The 23,064-nt window shown below is 51.9% G+C and overlaps 1 long non-coding RNA gene across 3 annotated transcripts in view; it reads right to left on the reverse strand.

Moving 5' to 3' along the window:
• Positions 1-3,076, reverse strand: part of LOC141264357 (uncharacterized) — a 77,492-nt gene extending 74,416 nt beyond the window's left edge. For all 3 annotated transcript variants that reach the window (XR_012319906.1, XR_012319905.1, XR_012319907.1), the window contains exon 1: positions 3,015-3,076. This is a non-coding gene — a long non-coding RNA (uncharacterized lncRNA). The remainder of the gene's footprint in view (positions 1-3,014) is intronic.
• Between the last annotated feature and the right edge of the window lie 19,988 nt (positions 3,077-23,064).

Genomic DNA, 23,064 nt, shown 5'->3' on the forward strand with positions numbered 1-23,064 from the left:
TGTAGAAGTGGATGCTTCAGACGATGCAGTAGGGGCCATTCTATCACAAAGTACAGGAACAAAAGATTTGCTACATCTTTGTGCTTATTTCTCCAGAAGTTTGACCATGTCAGAGAAGAATTATGATGTGGGGAACAAAGAGCTCTTAGCTATCATTGCTGCTTTCAAGGAATGGAGACATCATCTAGAAGGAGCAGCTCAACAAATTGTTGTTCTAACTTACCATTGTAACCTTGAATTTATCAGGTCTGTCAAATGTTTGTCCCTTCGCCAGGCTCTATGGAGCCTCTTTCTGAACCAATTCAACTTTGCTATCTCTTAAAGGCCTGGCTCCCGAAATGATAAGGCTGATGCTTTATCTAGGATCTTCTCCAAAGATCCTTCTACAGCAGCACCACCAACAACTATTCTGCCTGAGTCCAACTTCCTGGGGGTGATCCATAACAAAGACTTGCTGAAAGATATATGGGAAGCATACTAGACAGACCCAATTCTTCTGCATTCACCAGATGATATATCTCCTACCTTTCAAAATAAAGTATGGACTCATAAACATTGCATTTATGTTCCAGATACTGTGAGACTTAAAGTATTAAAACTAATCCATGACTCCAAGTTAGCAGGACACAAAGGAATTAAAAAAAACACAAGAATTTCTGTCTTGTTTTCTTTTGGTGGCCCAATTGCCAAAAAGATACTAAACAATATGTATCTTCCTGTAGCACCTGCACTATATATAAAACTCCCCGCACATCAGCAATGGGATTATTGCAGCTTCTGAAAATTCCATCTCGTCCATAGGGCTCTATATTTATGGACTTTATTGTGGAACTATTAGTTTCAAAGGGAAAGCGTTCAATCCTAGTAGTGGTGGGCCGACTCACCAAAGCAGCATATTTTGTCCCCTGCGCTGGTTTACCATTTGCTAAAGAGACTGCTGATCTTATAATTCAAAATGTGTTTAGTCTTTATGGGGTCCCAGACAAAGTAGTCTGTGATCGTGGAACACAATTTACATCTAGATTCTGAAAATTTTTTGTGCAGCATTGGACATTGCTGTTAGTTTATCTTCTGTATTTCATCCCCAATCTAATGGTCAGACTGAACACACAAACCAACCCTTAGAGCAATATCTCAGATGCTAAATTTGTCATCTCCAGGATGACTGGGTTGATTTGCTTCCTATGACAGAATTTTCATACAATTCTCAAAATGCTTGGACCAAACAAACACCATTCTTCGCAAATTCTGAGTACCATCCACGTATCCTTTCTAATTTTCCAAGAGAAACGCCTATCCCTGCTGTCATCGATGGAATACAATCCCTGCAACAGAATCTGGAAATACTAAAAGACACTTTAAGAATTGCCCAGGAGAAATATAATGAAGTAGCAGATAAATCTCTCAGACCTTCTCCAAGCTTCCAAGTGGGTGAGGAAGTATGGCTTTCCACCAAGAATTTGAAACTCCATATACCCTCACCAAAACTGGGTCAAAAATGTATTGGTCCAATTAAAATAATTGGACAATTTAGCTCAGTAGCTTTTCACCTTCAACTTCCCAGAACAATGAAGATACATTCAGTGTTCCATGTCTCCTTATTGAAGCCATTTGTTCCAAATCATTTTCCAGGGGGTAGTCTGCTTCCCCCTGATCCTATTGAAGTGGATGAGCAATAACATTACACAGTTGAAAAGGTCCTGGATTCCAGAATATTTAGAAACAAGTTGCAGTACTTATAAAGTGGCCAGGGTACGGCCCTGGAGATAACTCCTGGGAACCTGTAGAAAATCTCACTGCTCCTCGACTACCTAAAGAGTTTCACCAAAAATACCCACACAAACGAAGCCAAGCATCGTCTGGAGGCCGCTGTTGAAAGGGGGAGTCATGTCAGGAATTCTGTTGCCTTCTACTAGCCGCTATTGTTCACTTTTATAATTGTGCTGCTGTTTCACTCCTTAACACTGGAGGCTGCGGTTGTGTTTAGTGATACATGTGAGGAATGTGTAAGAAATAGAAATTCCTCACATGAATTAAAGCTGTCAAACAGTCGCAAGTCATGTACATGGGAGTGATTAAAACATATCACAGAGCAGCTGTAACTACTCGGTGCTCGCCCGAGCATACTCGGTGAAAGGGTTAACAAAACATACTCGCTCATCACTAGTTGCGTTCTACAATTGCCCTTTTCCAAGATGGTGGATTCTGAATCATGGAATTCATCTAGTTTCCTGTTTGGGCCTACTTAAAGCCACATGGATCTCTCACTCATTGCTTGAATATTGTGTCTAGGTGTTAGCTTAGCTTCAGTCTTCAGCTCCTGAACATTCTGACCCAGTCTATTCTAATTTATCTACGGATTGTTTCCTACAACTCCTTGCAATCTCCAAGAACTTCTACTACCGCTAGCTGTTCCTGCTTGTGCTCCTTCGGCCACTGGTTTCCAGCAGTACTACGTTAGTATTGTAACAAGTTGTTAATTTTCTTCAAAATTTGCTGTGATTTCTTCCAGTCAATACTCATTTTTGCAGAATGTAACAGCTATTTATGGCTGATTTCTTCTAGAGCTCCCTCCATACTTTTTCTTCCAATTCTACCCTGCACCAGATTGTTCTGTCTTCTTACACGTTCTCACGGTGTGCAATCTGACATACAGCATAAACTTTCTGTTTTCCAAAGAAGCAGACCATTCTCTGTAGTCTAACTTGTTTATTGGTCAACCGATAGATGTATAGAATCAAAATGTATGAATGTGTGATAAAACTACAAGAATACAAATAACAGATATTGAGCTTAGAATATCACATAACTATGACATGTACTATTAACAGTGAAAGCACACAGCAAGATGGAGCTTGTACGTGTGAACACATGACTTAGTAACATTCACTGCCTGATTTAACAACAGTTCTGAATACACAATACCACAGAACATAGATAGATACCAGATATACTTTATCCAGGATAATGGAGTGTTAGTAACATAATGCAGGAGAAAGTTTTACACAACTTACAAAATGACTGCTTCATCAGGACCTTCTTACCCAAAATGCATTGGTTTCTCCCACAATGCAATTGACAACTTAACAGAAAAATAACATGTAATGCAATTAAACATCACCAGATGGTGCTATTACCACTTTAGACATCACTAACAGAGTATTGCAGCTTATTAAATTGACAACAGTAATTTTAACCTCGTTTTTGCCCTAATGGGCAGAACACCAGATAAAGAAGAAAAGCAACGCAGTGCCACCCTGAAACCCTACCCATTAGCAGTACCACCCTTTTGTTCACCATTCTGTAACAATAACCCAAAATACATATACTGCATATTAATATTATATATACATATATATATATCAAGTTCAGGCAGCAGCCAGGCGTGACCCAGTGACGCGCTCCCCCCTGATTGATGGACTGTGGGCCGGGTTTCACCACTTGTCACATCCCAACATCCAGAGCACACTTTGCCAGTGAATGCAGAGGAGAGGGAAGAGCACTGTGAATGCTGGGCTGTGATGTTCTGTGAAACCCCACCCACAGCCCATCAATCAGGGGGAGCGTGTCACTGGGTCACACCGGGCTGCACTTGACGTGACATCAGCGGATGTCAGAGTCGACTGCAGCTGGGTCAAATAATGCTTGGCGAGCGGTTAGCAATAGCACTGTTCAGAGAAAGAACCAAAACACAAGGTACTTACAAAAAATCTTATTTCCACCTTTTAAGTCGATAGGGGCATTATTTATAGTAGCGGACAACCTCTTTAATGCATTTGTACCTTCTACATATGTACCCTGTAAAATTGTAACATTTGACTACGTGTTCCCATTCAATAATTATGACATTATTAATATATGGGGCCTCAATGAGATACATCATTATTGTAAAGTGACACAATGGGGAAATTATTAATGTATGTGGCCACAAAGCAAGACATTATTAATATCTCTCTTTGTCTCCCGATACATTAATAATGAACACTTATATCAAATTCTGGCTCCCACATACTTGTAATGGCCCACATTATAGCTCTCATATTATTATAATGTCACCCATTCTGGCTCCTAAATACTTATTACGTCCTGCAATTCTGGCTCACATATATTAAAGGAGTTTTCCACTACTTTTTCACCCCCCATTATATATCATAGTTCTTCAAAACAATATCTTTTGTAATTTACTTGTTTTTCATGTTCTATTCTATTAGCGCTTCTCAGCAGGGATCACATGGTACTGGATTGTTATGGAAATTCTTTTTACTCCTCTGTTTTGTCTCATACTTTCTTTTCCAGGCACAGTAATCATATCAAACAAAAGGAAGTTGTCACTGTGCTCCTGGTGGTGGGTGTAGACCTTTTGAATTGAATGGCAGCTTGCCTGAGCCTGCCTCCTGAAGAGAAAGGATGGAGGGAGGGAGGAGTCTGAGTGGAGAATGGAGGGGGGTGTGATAAGTGATAGCTCACAGGCATAGGCGGATTATAATGAGGGCAATCTGCGCTACCGCCCGGGGCCCGAAGCTCCTGGGGGCCCATGTCCAGATTGCCCTCATTATAATATGTGAAACGTACAAATTCTACGAGCGACCTCATGCTGTGTATAGATGGCTAAGTGCGGCCTCCTGCTGTGTGTAGATGGCTATGTGCAGCTCCCTGCTGTATATAAATGGCTGGGGGCGGCCTCCAACCTCCAGCTGTGTATAGATGCAACGTGCAGCCTCATGCTGTGTATAGATGGCTACGTGTGGCCTCCTGCTGTGTATAGATGGCTATGTGCGGCCTCCTGCTGTGTATAGATGGCTATGTGTGGCCTCCCGCTGTGTATAGATGGCTACATGCAGCCTCCAGCTGTGTATAGATGCTCCGTGCGGCCTCCCGCTGTGTATAGATGGCTACATGCGGCCTCCTGCTGTGAACAGATGCTACGAACGGCATCCTGCTATGAATAGATGGCTACGTTTGGCCTCCTGCTGTGTACAGATGGCTACGTGTGGCCTCCTGCTGTGTATAGATGGCTACATTCGGCCTCCTGCTGTGTATAGATGGCTGCGTGCGGCCTCCCGCTGTGTATAGATGACTTCGTGCGGCCTCCCGCTGTGCATAGATGGCTACGTGTGGCCTCATGCTGTGTATAGAAGGCTACGTGCGGCCTCCCACTGTGTATAGATGGCTACGTGCGGCCTCCCGCTGTTTTACAGATGGCTGCATGCGGCCCCCTGCTGTGCATAGGTGGCACCATGCGGCCTCCTGCTGTGTATAGATGCTACGTGCAGCATCCTGCTGTGTATAGATGGCTACGTACGGCCTCCTGCTGTGTACAGATGGCTATGTGCGGCCTCCTTCTTTGTAAAGATGGCTACGTGCGGCCTCCTGCTATGTATACATGGCTACATGTAGCCTCTCGCTGTGTACAAGTGCTACGTGCCGCCTCATGCTTTGTATAGATGGCTAAATGTTGCCTACTGCTGTGTACGGATGTCTATGTGCAGCCTCCTGCTTTGTATAGATGGCTAAGTCCGGCCTCCCGCTGTGTACAGATGGCTATGTGCGGCCTCCTGCTTTGTATAGATGGCTATGTGCGGCCTCCCGCTGTGTATAGATGGCGCTGTGCAGCCTCCCGATGGGTATAGATGGCTATGTGCTGCCTCCCGCTGTGTATAGATGGCTACGTGCGGCCTCCTGCTGTGTATAGATGGCTACGTGCGGCCTCCCGCTGTGTACAGATGGCTATGTGCGGCCTCCTGCTTTGTATAGATGGCTATGTGCGGCCTCCCGCTGTGTATATATGGCGCTGTGCAGCCTCCCGCTGTGTATAGATGGCTACGTGCTGCCTCCCGCTGTGTATAGATGGCTATGTGCGGCCTCCTGCTGTGTATAGATGGCTACGTGCGGCCTCCCGCTTTGTACAGATGGCTTTCCTTCGGCCCCCTGCTGGGTATAGGTAGTTGCGGCCTCCTGCTGTGTATTAATGCTATGTGCGGCATACTGCTGTGTATTCATGGTTACATGCGGCCTCATGCTGTGTATAGAGGGTACGGTGCGGCTTCCTGTTGTGTATAGATGGCTACGTGCGGCCTCCTGCTGTGTACAGATGACTATGTGCGGCCTCCTGTTGTTTACATATGGCTACGTGTGGCCTCCTGCTTTGTATAGATGGCTACGTGCTGCCTCCCGCTGTGTAAAGATGGCTTTGTGCCACCTCCTGCTGTGTATAAATGGCTACGTGCGGCCTCATGCTGTGTATAGATGGCACTATGCGGCATCCTGCTGTGTATATATGGCTAATTGCAGCCTCCTGCTTTGTCTAGATTTCTACGCGTGGCCTCCTGCTGTGTATAGATGGCTACGTGCAGCCTCCCGCTGTGTATAGATGGCTATATGTGGCCTCCCTGCTGTGTATAGATGGCTACATGCGGCCTCTTGCTGTTTACAGATGGCTACGTGCGGCCACCTGGTGCAGCCTCCCGCTGTGTATAGATGGCTATGTGTGGCCTCCCACTGTGTACAAATTCTTTGTGCGGCCTCCTGCTGTGTAAAGATGGCTACGTGCGGCCTCCTGCTGTGTACAGATGGCTATGTGCGGCCTCCTGCTTACTATAGATGGCTACGTGCGGCCTCCCGCTGTGTTCAGATGGCGCTGTGCGACCTCCCACTGTGTATAGATCGCTACGTGCGGCCTCCGGCTGTGTATAGATGGCTATGTGCGGCCTCCTGCTGTGAATAGATGGGTACGTGTGGCCTCCCACTGTGTATAGATGCTATGTGCGGCCTCCCTCTGCGTATAGATGGCTACGTGCGGCCAAATGATGTGTATAGATAGCTACATGCAGCCTCCCGCTGTGTACAGGTGCTATGTGCGGCATCCTGCTGTGTATAGATGGCTACGTGCGGCCTCCTGCTGTGTACAGATGGCTACGTGTGGCCTCCTGCTTTGTATAGATGGATACACTGGGCCTCCCGCTGTGTATAGATGGCTACGTGCGGCCTCCCGCTGTGTATGGATTGCTATGTGCAGCCTCCCGCTGTGTATGGATGGCTACGTGCTGCCTCATGCTGTGTATAGATGGCTACGTGCGGCCTCCCGCTGTGTATAGATGGCTACGTGCGGCCTCCCGCTGTTTTACAGATGGCTGCATGCGACCCACTGCTGTGCATAGGTGACACCATGTGGCCTCCTGCTGTGTATAGATGCTACGTGCAGCATCCTGCTGTGTATAGATGGCTACGTGCAGCCTCATACTCTGTATAGATGGCACTGTGTGGTGTCATGCTGTGTATAGATGGCACCGTGCGGCATCCTGCTGTGTATAGATGGCTACATGCGGCATCCTGCTGTGTATAGATGGCTATGTACGGCCTCCTGCTGTGTACAGATGGCTATGTGCGGCCTCCATCTTTGTATAGATGGCTACGTGCGGCCTCCTGCTGTGTATACATGGCTACATGCAGCCTCTCGCTGTGCACAAATGCTACGTGCCGCCTCATGCTGTGTATAGATGGCTACGTGCGGCCTACTGCTGTGTACAGATGTCTATGTGCAGCCTCCTGCTTTGTATAGATAGCTAAGTCCGGCCTCCCGCTGTGTACTGATGGCTATGTGCGGCCTCCTGCTTTGTATAGATGGCTATGTGCGGCCTCCCGCTGTGTATAGACGGCGCTGTGCAGCCTCCCGCTGTTATGGTCTGCTTCAAGCACTAAGGAAAGACAGGATCTCTGTCCCTACAATAAAACTAAACTGGATCCCTACGATGTAACGGGGAACCTGATCCTGCGATCAGACCCGCTAAAGTACTCGGCTAGTCTGTACGAAGACCTATAGATGCAAGGGAGGGATCTCTACAAGAACTAGGGACTGGGAAAAAGTTGGACACCTCCTAGCAGAAATTGTAGCAGTAAAAGACAAACAGACAACATAGAACATAGAGGTCAGAAGACCTAGCAAAACTATCAGAGAAAGGTAACAGAGTACCAAGCTAGCTCAAGAGTAGAAAATACAATGAAGTGCAGCAAGGCCAGGGGGGCGGAGCCGGATTAAATAGGCAAAAATGGTCATGTGACCAGAAAACTAGAAAAAACCTAACAGGAGAGTTCTAACACCCGCTGTGTATAGATGGCTACGTGCTGCCTCCCGCTGAGTATAGATGGCTATGTGCGGCCTCCTGCTGTGTATAGATGGCTACGTGCGGCCTTCCGCTGTGTACAGATGGCTACATGCGGCCCCCTGCTGTGTATAGGTAGCATCTTGCGTCCTCCTGCTGTGTATAGATGCTATGTGCGGCATACTGCTGTGTAATGATGGTTACGTGCGGCCTCATGCTGTGTATAGATGGTACAGTGCGGCATCCTGCTGTGTATAGATGGCTACGTGCGGCCTCTTGCTGTGTACAGATGACTACGTGCGGCCTCCTGCTGTTTACAGATGGCTACGTGTGGCCTCCTGATTTGTATAGATGGCTAAGTGCTGCCTCCCGCTGTGCAAAGATGGCTTTGTGCCACCTCCTGCTGTGTATAAATGGCTACGTGCGGCCTCATGCTGTGTAGAGATGGCACTATGCGTCATCTGCTGTGTATAGATGGCTAAGTGCAGCCTCCTGCTTTGTCTAGATTTCTACGTGTGGCCTCCTGCTGTGTATAGATGGCTACGTGCAGCCCCCCGCTGTGTATAGATGGCTATATGTGGCCTCCCTGCTGTGTATAGATGGCTACATGCGGCCTCCTGCTGTTTACAGATGGCTACGTGCGGCCACCTGGTGCAGCCTCCTGCTGTGTAAAGATGGCTACGTGCGGCCTCCTGCTGTGTACAGATGGCTATGTGCGGCATCCTGGTGTGTATATATGGCACTGTCCGACCTCCCGCTGTGTATAGATGGCTACGTGCGGCCTCCGGCTGTGTATAGATGGCTATGTGCGGCCTCCTGCTGTGTATAGATGGGTATGTGTGGCCTCCCGCTGTGTATAGATGCTATGTGCGGCCTCCCTCTGTGTATAGATGGCTACGTGCAGCCAAATGATGTGTATAGATGGCTACATGCGGCCTCCCGCTGTGTATAGATGGCTACGTGCGGCCTCATGCTGTGTATAGATGGCTACGTGCGGCCTCCTGCTGTGTACAGATGGCTACGTGTGGCCTCCTGCTTTGTATAGATGGATACATTCGGCCTCCCGCTGTGCATAGATGGCTACGTGCGGCCTCCCGCTGTGTATAGATGGTTATGTGCAGCCTCATGCTGTGTATAGATGGCTACGTGTTGCCTCATGCCGTGTATAGATGGCTACGTGCGGCCTCCCGCTGTGTATAGATGGCTACGTGCGGCCTCCCGCTTTGTACAGATGGCTATATGCGGCCCCCTGCTGTGTATAGGTGAAACCGTGTGGCCTCCTGCTGTGTATAGATGCTACGTGCGGCATCCTGCTGCATATAGACGGCTACGTGCGGCCTCCTGCTGTGTATATATGGCACTGTGCGGCATCCTGCTGTGTATATATGGCTACGTGCGGCCTCCTGCGGTGTACATATGGCTATGTGCAGCCTCCCGCTGTGTATAAATGGCTTTGTGTGGCCTCTCTGCTGTGTATAGATGGCTACGTGCGGCCTCCTACTGTTTACAGATGGCTACGTGCAGCCTCCTGCTTTGTATAGATGGCTAAGTACGGCCTCCCGCTGTTTATTGATGGCTACGTGCGGCCTCTCACTGTGTACAAATGAAACGTGCGGCATCCTGCTGTGTATATATGGCTACGTGTGGCCTCCTGCTCTGTACATATGGCTACATGCAGCCTCACGCTGTGTATAGATGGCCATGTGTGACCTCCCTGCGGTGTATAGATGGCTACGTGCAGCCTCCTGCTGTGTACAGATGGCTACGTGCGGCCTCCAGCTTTATATAGATGGCTATGTGTGGCCTCTCGCTGTGTATAGATGGCTACATGCGGCCTCTCGCTGTGTTCAAATGCTACGTGCGGCCTCCTGCTGTGTATAGTTGGCTACGTTTGTCCTCCTGCTGTGTGCATATGGCTATGTGCAGCCTCCTACTTTGCATAGAAGGCTACATGCGGCCTCCCGATGTGTACAGATGGCTACTTGCGGTCTCCTGCTTAGCATAGATGGCTACGCGTGGCCTCCCGCTGTGTAGAGATGGCGCTGTGCGGCCTCCTGCTGTGTATAGATGGCTACGTGCAGCCTCCTGCTGTGTACAGATGGCTACATGCGGCCCCCTGCAGTGTTTACGTGGCATCCTGTGGCCTCCTGCTGTGTATAGATGCTACGTGCGGCACCCTGCTGTGTAGAGGTGGCTACGTGCGGCCTCATGCTGTGTATAGATGGCACCATGCGGCATCCTGTTGTGTATAGATGGCACCGTGCGGCCTCCTACTGTGTGCAGATGGCTGCGTGCTGCCTCCTGCTTTGTATAGATGGCTACCTGCTGCCTCCTGCTGTGTAAAGATGGCTACGTGCGACCTCCCGCTGTGTATAAATGGCTACGTGCGGCCTCGTGCTGTGTATAGATGGAACTATGCGGCATCCTGCTGTGTATAGATGGCTACGTGCGGCCTCCTGCTTTGTCTAGATTTCTTCGTGTGGCCTCCTGCTGTGTATAGATGGCTACGTGCAGCCTCCCGCTGTGTATAGATGGCTATATGTGGCCGCCCTGCTGTGTATAGATGGCTACATACATCCTCATGCTGTATACAGTTGGCTACGTGCGGCCTCCCGCTGTGTATAAATGGCTACGTGCGGCCTCGTGCTGTGTATAGATGGCACTATGTGGCATCCTGCTGTGTATAGATGGCTATGTCCGGCCTCCTGCTTTGTCTAGATTTCTACGTGTTGCCTCCCACTGTGTATAGATGGCTACGTGCAGCCTCCCGCTGTGTATAAATGGCTACTATATGTGTCCTCATGCTCTGTATAGAAAGCTACATGCGGCCTCCTGCTGTGTACAGATGGCTATGTGCGGCCACCTGGTGCAGCCTCCCACTGTGTATAGATGGCTATGTGCGGCCTTCCACTGTGTACAAATGCTTTGTTCGGCCTCCTGCTGTGTATAGATAGCTATGTGCGGCCTCCTGCTGTGTACAGATGGCTATGTGTGGCCACCTGCTTTCTATAGATGGCTACGTGCGGCCACCCGCTGTGTACAGATGGCTCTGTGCGGCCTCCTGCTTTGTATAGATGTCTACGTGCGGCCTCCTGCTGTGTATAGATGGCGCAGTGCGGCATCCCGCTGTGTATAGATGGCTACATGTGGCCTCCCGCTGAGTATAGATGGCTACGTACGGCCTCCTGCTGCGTATAAATGGGTACGTGCGGCCTCCCGCTGTGTATAGATGCTATGTGCGGCCTACCTCTATGTGTAGATGGCTACGTGCGGCATCCTGCTGTGCTTAGATGGCAATGTGTGGCCTCCTGCTGTGTACAGATTGCTATGTGTGGCCTCCTGCTTTGCATAGATGGCTTCATTCAGCCTCCCGGTGTGTATAGATGGCTACGTGCAGCCTCCCGCTGTGTATAGATGGCTACGTGCGGCCTCATGCTGTGTATAGATGGCTATGTGCTGCCTCCCGCTGTGTATAGATGGCTACGTGCGGCCTCTCACTTGCTATAGATGGCTACATGCGGCCCCCTGCTGTGTATAGGTGAAACCGTGTGGCCTCTTGCTGTGTATAGATGCTACGTGCTTCATCCTGCTGTGTATAGATAGCTACGTGCGGACTCCTGCTGTGTATAGATGGCACTGTGCGGCATCCTTATATAGCTACTTGCGGCCTACTGCTGTGTACATATGGCTATGTGCAGCCTCCCACTGTGTATAGATGGCTATGTGTGGCCTCCCTGCTGTGTATAGATGGCTACATGCGACATCCTGCTGTGTATAGATGGCAACTTGTGTCCTCCTGCTGTGTACAGATGGCTACGTGCGGCCTCCTGCTTTGTATAGATGGATAAGTGCGGCCTCCCTCTGTGTATAGATGGCTACGTTTGGCCTCCTGCTGTGTGCAGATGGCTATGTGCAGCCTCATGCTTTGTATAGATTGCTACGTGCAGCCTCCCGATGTGTACAGATGGCTACGTGCGGCCTGCTGCTTTGCATAGATGGCTACGTGCGGCCTCCGGTTGTGTATAGATGGTGCTGTGCTTCCTCCCGCTATGTATAGATGGCTACGTGCGGCCTCCTGCTGTGTACAGATGGCTACATGCGGCCCCCTGCTGTGTATAGGTGGCACCCTGCGGCCTCCTGCTGTGTATAGATGCTACGTGCGGCATCCTGCTGTGTAGAGGTGGCTGCGTGCAGCCTCATGCTGTGTATAGATGGCACCATGCGGCCTCCTGCTATGTACAGATGGCTAAGCGCGGCCTCCTGCTTTGTATAGATGGCTGCGTGCTGCCTCCCGCTGTGTGAAGATGGCTACGTGCGGCTTCCCGCTGTGTACAGACGCTACGTGCGGCCTCCTGCTGTGTACGGATGGCTACGTGCGGCCTCCTGCTTTTTATAGATGGCTACGTGCGGCCTCCCGCTGTGTACAGTTGGCTACGTGCGGCCTCCTGCTTTGTATAGATGGCTACATGCTGCCTCCCGCTGTGTATAGATGGCACTGTGCGGCCTTCCGCTGTGTATAGATGGCTTCGTGCGGCTTCCAGCTGTGTATAGATGGCTACGTGTGACCTCCTGCTGTGTGCAGATGGCTATGTACGGCCTCCAGCTGTGTATAGAAGGGTATGTGCGGCCTCTCGCTGTATATAGATGCATTGTGCGGCCCCCCGCTGTGTATAGATGGCTATGTGGGGCCTCATGCTGTGTATAGAAGGCTACTTGCGGCCTCCTGCTGTGTACACATGGCTACGTGTGGCCTCCTGCTTTGTTTAGATGGCTACGTTCGGCCTCCCGCTGTGTATAGATGGCTGTGTGCGGCCTCCCGCTGTGTACAAATGCTTTGTGCGGCCTCCTGCTGTTTGTAGATAGTTACGTGCGACCTCCTGCTGTGTACAGATGGCTATATGCGGCCTCCTGCTTTCTATAGATGGATACGTGCGGCCACTCGCTGTGTACATATGGCTCCGTGCGGCCTCCTGCTTTGTTTAGATGTCTACGTGCGACCTCCCGCTGTGTATAGATGGCGCTGTGCGGCCTCCCGCTGTGTATAGATGGCTACGTGCTGCCTCATGTGTGTATAGATGGCTACATGCGGCCTCCCGCTGTGTACAGGTGCTACGTGCGGCATCCTGCTGTGTTTAGATGGCTATGTGTGGCCTCCTGCTGTGTACAGATGGCTACGTGTGGCCTCCTGCTTTGTATAGATGGCTACATTCGGCCTCCCGCTGTGTATAGATGGCTACGTGCAGCCTCCCGCTGTGTATAAATGGCTACGTACGGCCTCATGCTGTGTATAGATGGCTATGTTCGGCCTCCCGCTGAGTATAGATGGCTATGTGCGGCCTCCCGCTTTCTACAGATGGCTACATGCGGCTCCCTGCTGTGTATAGGTGAACCCGTGTGGCCATCTGCTGTGTATAGATGCTACGTGCGGCAATCTGCTGTGTATAGATGCTACGTGCGGCATCCTGCTGTGTATAGATGGCTACGTTGCTCCTCATGCTGTGTATAGATTGCACTGTGCTGCATCCTGCTGTGTATATATGGCTACTTGCGTTCTCCTGCTGTGTACATATGGCTACGTGCAACGTCCCACTGTGTATAGATGGCTATGTGTGGCCTTCCTGCTGTGTATAGATGGCTACATTCGACATCCTGCTGTATATGGATGGCTACGTGCGTCCTCCTGCTGTGTACAGATGGCTACGTGCAGCCTCCAGCTGTGTATAGATGGCTACGTGCGGCCTCCCGTTGTATATAGATGCATTGTGCGGCCCCCCGCTGTGTATAGATGGCTATGTGGGGCCTCATGCTGTGTATAGAAGGCTACTTGCGGCCTCCTGCTCTGTACACATGGCGGCATGTGGCCTCCTGCTTTGTTTAGATGGCTACGTTCGGCCTCCCATTGTGTATAGATGGCTGTGTGTGGCCTCCCGCTGTGTACAAATGCTTTGTGTGGCCTCCTGCTGTGTATAGATAGCTACGTGCGTCCTCCTGCTGTGTACAGATGGCTACGTGCGGCCTCCTGCTTTGTATAGATGGCTACGTGTGTCCTCATGCTGTGTATAGAAGGCTACTTGCGGCCTCCTGCTGTGTACACATGGCGATGTGTGGCCTCCTGCTTTGTTTAGATGGCTACGTGCAACCTCCCGCTCTGTATAGATGGCTATGTGTGGCCTTCCTGCTGTCTATAGATGGCTACATGCGACATCCTCCTGTGTATAGATGGCTACATGCGACATCCTGCTGTGTATAGATGGCTACGTGCGTCCTCCTGCTGTGTACAGATGGCTACGTGCGGCCTCCTGCTTTGTATAGATGGCTACGTGTGGCATCCCGCTGTGTATAGATGGCTTCGTGCGGCCTCTCGCTGTGTAAAAATGCTACGTGCGGCCTCCTGCTGTGTATAGTTGGCTACGTTTGGCCTCCTGCTGTGTACAGATGGCTACGTGCAGCCTCCAGCTGTGTATAGATGGCTACGTGCGGCCTCCCGTTGTATATAGATGCATTGTGCGGCCCCCCGCTGTGTATAGATGGCTATGTGGGGCCTCATGCTGTGTATAGAAGGCTACTTGCGGCCTCCTGCTCTGTACACATGGCGGCATGTGGCCTCCTGCTTTGTTTAGATGGCTACGTTCGGCCTCCCACTGTGTATAGATGGCTGTGTGTGGCCTCCCGCTGTGTACAAATGCTTTGTGTGGCCTCCTGCTGTGTATAGATAGCTACGTGCGTCCTCCTGCTGTGTACAGATGGCTACGTGCAGCCTCCTGCTTTGTATAGATGGCTACGTGTGTCCTCATGCTGTGTATAGAAGGCTACTTGCGGCCTCCTGCTGTGTACACATGGCGACGTGTGGCCTCCTGCTTTGTTTAGATGGCTACGTGCAACCTCCCGCTCTGTATAGATGGCTATGTGTGGCCTTCCTGCTGTCTATAGATGGCTACATGCGACATCCTCCTGTGTATAGATGGCTACATGCGACATCCTGCTGTGTATAGAAGCTACGTGCGTCCTCCTGCTGTGTACAGATGGCTACGTGCGGCCTCCTGCTTTGTATAGATGGCTACGTGTGGCATCCCGCTGTGCATAGATGGCTTCGTGCGGCCTCTCGCTGTGTAAAAATGCTACGTGCGGCCTCCTGCTGTGTATAGTTGGCTACGTTTGGCCTCCTGCTGTGTGCAGATGGCTATGTGCAGCCTCATGCTTTGTATAGATGGCTACGTGCGGCCTTGCGATGTGTACAGATGGCTACGTGCGGCCTCCTGCTTTGCATAGATGGCTACGCGCGGCCTCCCGCTGTGTAGAGATGGCACCGTGCGGCCTCCCACTCTGTATAGATGGTGCTCTGCGGCATCCCGCTGTGTATAGATGGCTACGTGCGGCTTCCTGCTGTGTACAGATGGCTACATGCGGCACCCTGCTGTGTATAGGTGGCACCCTGCGGCCTCTTGCTGTGTATAGATGCTACGTGCGGCATCCTGCTGTGTAGAGGTGGCTACGTGCGGCCTCATGCTGAGTATAGATGGCACCATGCGGCATCCTGTTTTGTATAAATGGCACCGTGCGGCCTCCTGCTGTGTACAGATGGCTACGTGCGGCCTCCTGCTTTGTAGAGATGGCTACGTGCTGCCCCCCCCGCTGTGTGATGATGGCTATGTGCGGCCTCCCGCTGTGTACAGATGCTACGTGCGGCCTCCTGTTGTGTAAGGATGGCTACGTGCGGCCTCCTTCTTTTTATAGATGGCTACGTGTGGCCTCCCGCTGTGTACAGTTGGCTACGTGCGGCCTCCTGCTTTGTATAGATGACTACATGCTGCCTCCTGCTGTGTATAGATGGCGCTGTGCGGCCTCCCGCTGTGTATAGATGGCTTCGTGCGGCTTCCAGCTGTGTAATGATGGCTATGTGTGACCTCCTGCTGTGTGCAGATGGCTACGTGCGGTCTCCAGCTGTGTATAGATGGCTACGTGCGGCCTCCCTCTGTATATAGATGCATTGTGCGGCCCCCCGCTGTGTATAGATGGCTATGTGGGGCCTCATGCTGTGTATAGAAGGCTTTTTGCGGCCTCCAGCTGTGTACACATGGCTACGTGTGGCCTCCTGCTTTGTTTAGTTGGCTACGTTTGACCTACCACTGTGTATAGATGGCTGTGTGCGGCCTCCCGCTGTGTATAAATGGATACGTGCGGCCTCGTGCTGTGTATAGATGACACTATGTGGCATCCTGCTGTGTATAGATGGCTACGTGTGGCCTCCTGCTTTGTCTAGATTTCTTCGTGTGGCCTCCTGATGTGTATAGATGGCTACGTGCAGCCTCCCGCTGTGTATAGATGGCTATATGTGGCCTCATACTGTGTATAGAAGGCTACATGTGGCCTCCTGCTGTGTACAGATGGCTATGTGCGGCCACCTGGTGCAGCCTCACGCTGTGTATAGATGGCTATGTGCAGCCTCCCGCTGTGTACAAATGCTTTGTGCGGCATCCTCCTGTGTATAGACAGCTACGTGCGGCCTCCTGCTGTGTACAGATGGCTATGTGTGGCTTCCTGCTTTCTATAGATGGCTACGTGCGGCCACCCGCTGTGTACAGATGACTCCGTGCGGTCTCCTGCTTTGTATAGAGGTCTACGTGGGGCCTACCGCTGTGTATAGATGGCGCTGTGCGGCCTCCCGCTGTGTATAGATGGCTACATGTGGCCTCATGCTGTGTATAGATGGCTACGTGCGGCCTCCTGATATGTATAAATGGGTACGTGCGGCCTCCCGCTGCGTATAGATGCTATGTGCGGCCTCCCTCTGTGTATAGATGGCTACGTGCGGCATCCTGCTGTATTTAGATGGCTATGTGTGGCCTCCTGCTGTGTACAGATGGCTACGTGTGGCCTCTTGCTTTGCATAGATGGCTACATTCGGCCTCCCGGCATGTATAGATGGCTACGCGTAGCCTCCCGCTGTGTATAGATGGCTACGTGCGGCCTCATGCTGTGTATAGATGGCTATGTGCGGCCTCCCGCTGTGTATAGATGGCTACGTGCGGCCCCCTGCTGTGTATAGGTGAAACTGTGTGGCCTTCTGCTGTGTATAGATGCTACGTGCTTCATCCTTCTGTGTATAGATGGCTACGTGTGGCCTCATGCTGTGTATAGATGGCACTGTGTGACATCCTGCTGTGTATATATGGCTACTTGCGGCCTCCTGCTGTGTACATATGGCTACGTGCAGCCTCTCGCTGTGTACAGATGGCTATGTGTGGCCTCCCTGCTGTGTATAGATGGCTACATGCGACATCCTGCTGTGTACAGATGGCTACGTGCGGCCTCCTGCTTTGTATAGATGGCTACGTGCGTCCTCTCACTGTGTATAGATGGCTACGTGCAGCCTCTCGCTGTGTAAAAATGCTACGTCCGGCCTCCTGCTGTGTATAGTTGGCTACGTTTGGCCTCCTGCTGTGTGAAGATGGCTATGTGCAGCCTCATGCTTTGCATAGATGGCTACGTGCGGCCTCCCGATGTGTATAGATGGTGCTGTGCGGCATCCCGCTGTGTATAGATGGCTACGTGCGGCCTCCTGCTGTGTACAGATGGCTACATGCGGACCCCTGCTGTGTATAGGTGGCACCCTGCAGGCTCCTGCTGTGTATAGATGCTACGTGCGGCATCCTGCTGTGTAGAGGTGGCTACGTGCGGCCTCATGCTGTGTATAGATGGCACCATGCGGCATCCTGTTTTGTATAGATGGTACCGTGTGGCATCCTGCTGTGTACAGATGGCTACACGCGGCCTCCTGCTTTGTATAGTTGGCTACGTGCTGCCCCCCGCTGTGTGAAGATGGCTACGTGCGGCCTCCCGCTGTGTACAGACGCTACGTGCGGCCTCCTGCTTTGTACGAATGGCTTCGTGCGGCCTCCTGCTTTTTATAGATGGCTACGTGCGGCCTCCCGCTGTGTACAGTTGGCTACGTGCGGCCTCCTGCTTTGTATAGGTGTCTACATGCTGCCTCCTGCTGTGTATAGATGGCACTGTGCTGCCTTCCGCTGTGTATAGATGGCTTCGTGCGGCTTCCAGCTGTGTATAGATGGCTATGTGTGACCTCCTGTTGTGTGCAGATACCTACGTGCGGCCTCCAGCTGTGTATAGATGGCTACGTGCTTCCTCCCGCTGTATATATATGCATTGTGCGGCCCTCCGCTGTGTATAGATGGCTATGTGGGGCCTCATGCTGTGTATAGAAGGCTACTTGTGGCCTCCTGCTGTGTACACATGGCTACGTGTGTCCTCCTGCTTTGTTTAGATGGCTACGTTCGGCCTCCCGCTGTGTATAGATGGCTATGTGCGGCCTTCAGCTGTGTACAAATGCTTTGTGCGGCCTCCTGCTGTGTATAGATAGCTACGTGCGGCCTCCGGCTGTGTACAGATGGCTATGTGCGGCCTCCTCTTTCTATAGATGGCTACGTGCGGCCACCCGCTGTGTACATATGGCTCCGTGCGGCCTCCTGCTTTGTACAGATGTCTACGTGTGACCTCCCGCTGTGTATAGATGGCTACGTGCGGCCTCATGCTGTGTATAGATGGCTACGTGCGGCCTCCCGCTGTGTACAGATGCTACGTGCGGCTTCCTGCTGTGTTTAGATGGCTATGTGTGGCCTCCTGCTGTGTACAGATGGCTACGTGTGGCCTCCTGCTTTATATAGATGGCTACATTCGGCCTCCCGCTGTGTATAGATGGCTACGTGCAGCCTCCCGCTGTGTATAGATGGCTACGTACGGCCTCATGCTGTGTATAGATGGCTATGTGCGGCCTCCTGCTGTGCATAGATGGCTACGTGCGGCCTCCCGCTTTCTACAGATGGCTACATGCGGCCCCCTGCTTTGTATAGGTGAAACCGTGTGGCCTCCTGCTGTGTATAGATGCTACTTGCGGCATTCTGCTGTGTATAGATGGCTATGTGTGGCCTCATGTTGTGTAAAGATGGCTACGCGCGGCCTCCTGCTTTGTATAGATGGTTACGTGCTGCCCCCCCGCTGTGTGAAGATGGCTACGTGCGGCCTCCCGCTGTGTACAGACGCTACGTGCGGTCTCCTGCTTTGTACGGATGGCTACTTGCGGCCTCCTGCTTTTTATAGATGGCTACGTGCTGCCTCCCGCTGTGGACAGTTGGCTACGTGCAGCCTCCTGCTTTGTATAGATGTCTACATGCTGCCTCCCGCTGTGTATAGATGGCACTGTGCTGCCTTCCCGCTTTGTATAGATGGCTTCGTGCGGCTTCCAGCTGTGTATAGATGGCTACGTGTGACCTCCTGCTGTGTGCAGATGGCTACGTGCGGCCTCCAGCTGTGAATAGATGGCTACGTGCGGCCTCCCCCTGTATATATATGCATTGTGCGGCCCCCCGCTGTGTATAGATGACTATGTGGGGCCTCATGCTGTGTATAGAAGGCTACTTGCGGCCTCCTGCTGTGTACACATGGCTACGTGTGTCCTCCTGCTTTGTTTAGATGGCTACGTTCGGCCTCTCGCTGTGTATAGATGGCTATGTGCGGCCTCCCGCTGTGTACAAATGGTTTGTGCGGCCTCCTGCTGTGTAAAGATGGCTACGTGCGGCCTCCTGCTGTGTACAGATGGCTATGTGCGGCCTCCTGCTTTCTATAGATGGCTACGTGCGGCCACCCGCTGTGTACATATGGCTCCGTGCGGCCTCCTGCTTTGTATAGATGTCTACGTGCGACCTCCCGCTGTGTATAGATGGCGCTCTGCGGCCTCCCGCTGTGTATAGATGGCTATGTGCGACCTCATGCTGTGTATAGATGGCTACGTGCGGCCACCCGCTGTGTACATATGGCTCCGTGCGGCCTCCTGCTTTGTATAGATGTCTACGTGCGACCTCCCGCTGTGTATAGATGGCTACGTGCGGCCTCATGCTGTGTATAGATGGCTACGTGCGGCCTCCCGCTGTGTACAGATGCTACGTGCGGCTTCCTGATGTGTTTAGATGGCTATGTGTGGCCTCCTGCTGTGTACAGATGGCTACGTGTGGCCTCCTGCTTTATATAGATGGCTACATTCGGCCTCCCGCTGTGTATAGATGGCTACGTGCAGCCTCCCGCTGTGTATAGATGGCTACGTACGGCCTCATGCTGTGTATAGATGGCTATGTGCGGCCTCCCGCTGTGCATAGATGGCTACGTGCGGTCTCCCGCTTTCTACAGATGGCTACATGCGGCCCCCTGCTGTGTATAGGTGAAACCGTGTGGCCTCCTGCTGTGTATAGATGCTACTTGCGGCATCCTGCTGTGTATAGATGGCTATGTGTGGCCTCATGCTGTGTAAAGATGGCTACGCGCGGCCTCCTGCTTTGTATAGATGGCTACGTGCTGCCCCCCGCTGTGTGAAGATGGCTACGTGCGGCCTCCCGCTGTGTACAGACGCTACGTGCGGCCTCCTGCTTTGTACGGATGGCTACGTGCGGCCTCCTGCTTTTTATAGATGGCTACGTGCGGCCTCCCGCTGTGTACAGTTGGCTACGTGCGGCCTCCTGCTTTGTATACATGTCTACATGCTGCCTCCCGCTGTGTATAGATGGCACTGTGCTGCCTTCCCGCTTTGTATAGATGGCTTCGTGCGGCTTCCAGCTGTGTATAGATGGCTACGTGTGACCTCCTGCTGTGTGCAGATGGCTACGTGCGACCTCCAGCTGTGTATAGATGGCTATGTGCGGCCTTCCGCTGTATATATATGCATTGTGCGGCCCCCCGCTGTGTATAGATGGCTATGTGGGGCCTCATGCTGTGTATAGAAGGCTACTTGCGGCCTCCTGCTGTGTACACATGGCTACGTGTGTCCTCCTGCTTTGTTTAGATGGCTACGTTCGGCCTCCCGCTGTGTACAAATGGTTTGTGCGGCCTCCTGCTGTGTATAGATAGCTACGTGCGGCCTCCTGCTGTGTACAGATGGCTATGTGCGGCCTCCTGCTTTCTATAGATGGCTACGTACGGCCACCCGCTGTGTACGTATGGCTCCGTGCGGCCTCCTGCTTTGTATAGATGTCTACGTGTGACCTCCTGCTGTGTATAGATGGTGCTCTGCGGCCTCCCGCTGTGTATAGATGGCTACGTGCGACCTCATGCTGTGTATAGATGGCTACGTGCGGCCTCCCGCTGTGTACAGGTGCTATTTGCGGCATCCTGCTGTGTTTAGATGGATATGTGTGGTCTCCTGCTGTGTACAGATGGCTACGTGTGGCCTCCTGCTTTATATAGATGGCTACATTTGGCCTCCCGCTGTGTATAGATGGCTACGTGCAGCCTCCCGCTGTGTAGAGATGGCTACGTACGGCCTCATGCTGTGTATAGATGGCTATGTGCGGCCTCCCGCTGTGTATAGATGGCTATGTGCGGCCTCCCGCTGTGTATAGATGGCTACGTGCGGCCTCCCGCTTTCTACAGATGGCTACATGCGGCCCCCAGCTGTGTATAGGTGAAACCGTGTGGCCTCCTGCTGTGTATAGATGCTACGTGCGGCATCCTGCTGTGTATAGATGGCTACGTGCGGCCTCATGGTGTGTATAGATGGCACTGTGCGGCATCCTGCTGTTTACATATGGCTACGTGCAACCTCCCGCTGTGTATAGATGGCTTTGTGTGGCCTCCCTTCTGTGTATAGATGGCTACATGCGACATCCTGCTGTGTATAGATGGCTACGTGCGTCCTCCTGCTGTGTACAGATGGCTACGTGCGGCCTCCTGCTTTGTATAGATGGCTACGTTCGGCCTCCCGCTGTGTATAGATGGCTACGTGCGGCCTCTCGTTGTGTAAAAATGCTGCGTGCGGCCTCCTGCTGTGTATAGTTGGCTACGTTTGGCCTCCTGCTGTGTGCAAATGGCTATATGCAGCCTCATGCTTTGTATAGATGGCTATGTGCAGCCTCCCGATGTGTACAGATGGCTACGTGTGGCCTCCTGCTTTACATAGATGGCTACGTGCGGCCTCCCGCTGTGTATAGATGGTGCTGTGCGGCATCCCGCTGTGTATAGATGGCTACGTGCGGCCTCCTGCTGTGTACAGATGGCTACATGCGGTCCCCTGCTGTGTATAGATGGCACCATGCGTCATCCTGTTTTGTATAAATAGCACCGTGCGGCCTCCTGCTTTGTACAGATGGCTACGTGCGGCCTCCTGCTTTGTATAGATGGCTACGTGCTGCCCCCCCGCTGTGTGAAGATGGCTACGTGCAGCCTCCCGCTGTGTACAGAAGATGCTACGTGCGGCCTCCTGCTGTGTACGGATGGCTACGTGCGGCCTCCTTCTTTTTATAGATGGCTATGTGCGGCCTCCCGCTGTGTACAGTTGGCTACGTGTGGCCTCCTGCTTTGTATAGATGGCTACATGCTGCCTCCCGCTGTGTATAGATGGCGCTATGCGGCCTCCCGCTGTGTATAGATGGCTTCATGCGGCTTCCAGCTGTGTATAGATGGCTACGTGTGACCTCCTGCTGTGTGCAGATGGCTACATGCGGCCTCCAGCTTTGTATAGATGGCTACGTGCGGCCTCCGCTGTATATAGATGCATTGTGCGGCCCCCTGCTGTGTATAGATGGCTATGTGGGGCCTCATGCTGTGTATAGAAGGCTTCTTGCGGCCTCCTGCTGTGTACACATGGCTACGTGTGGCCTCCTGCTTTGTTTAGATGGCTACGTTTGGCCTACCGCTGTGTATAGATGGCTACGTGCGGCCTCCAGCTGTGTATAGATGGCTACTTGCGGCCTCTCGCTGTGTCTATATGTCTACGTGTGGCCTCATGCTGTGTATAGATGGCTACGTGCGGCCTCCCGCTGTGTATAGATGGCACCGTTCGGCCTCCCACTGTGTATAGATGGCACCATGCGGCATCCTGCTGTGTATAGATGGCTACGTGTGGCCTCCTGCTGTGTACAGATGGCTTCGTGTGGCCTCTTGCTTTGTATAGATGGCTACGTGC

Source organism: Phyllobates terribilis, unplaced genomic scaffold (genome assembly GCF_046119375.1).
Source record: "Phyllobates terribilis strain yellow unplaced genomic scaffold, ASM4611937v1 Scaffold_4__5_contigs__length_816908805, whole genome shotgun sequence".
Lineage (NCBI taxonomy): Eukaryota > Metazoa > Chordata > Amphibia > Anura > Dendrobatidae > Phyllobates > Phyllobates terribilis.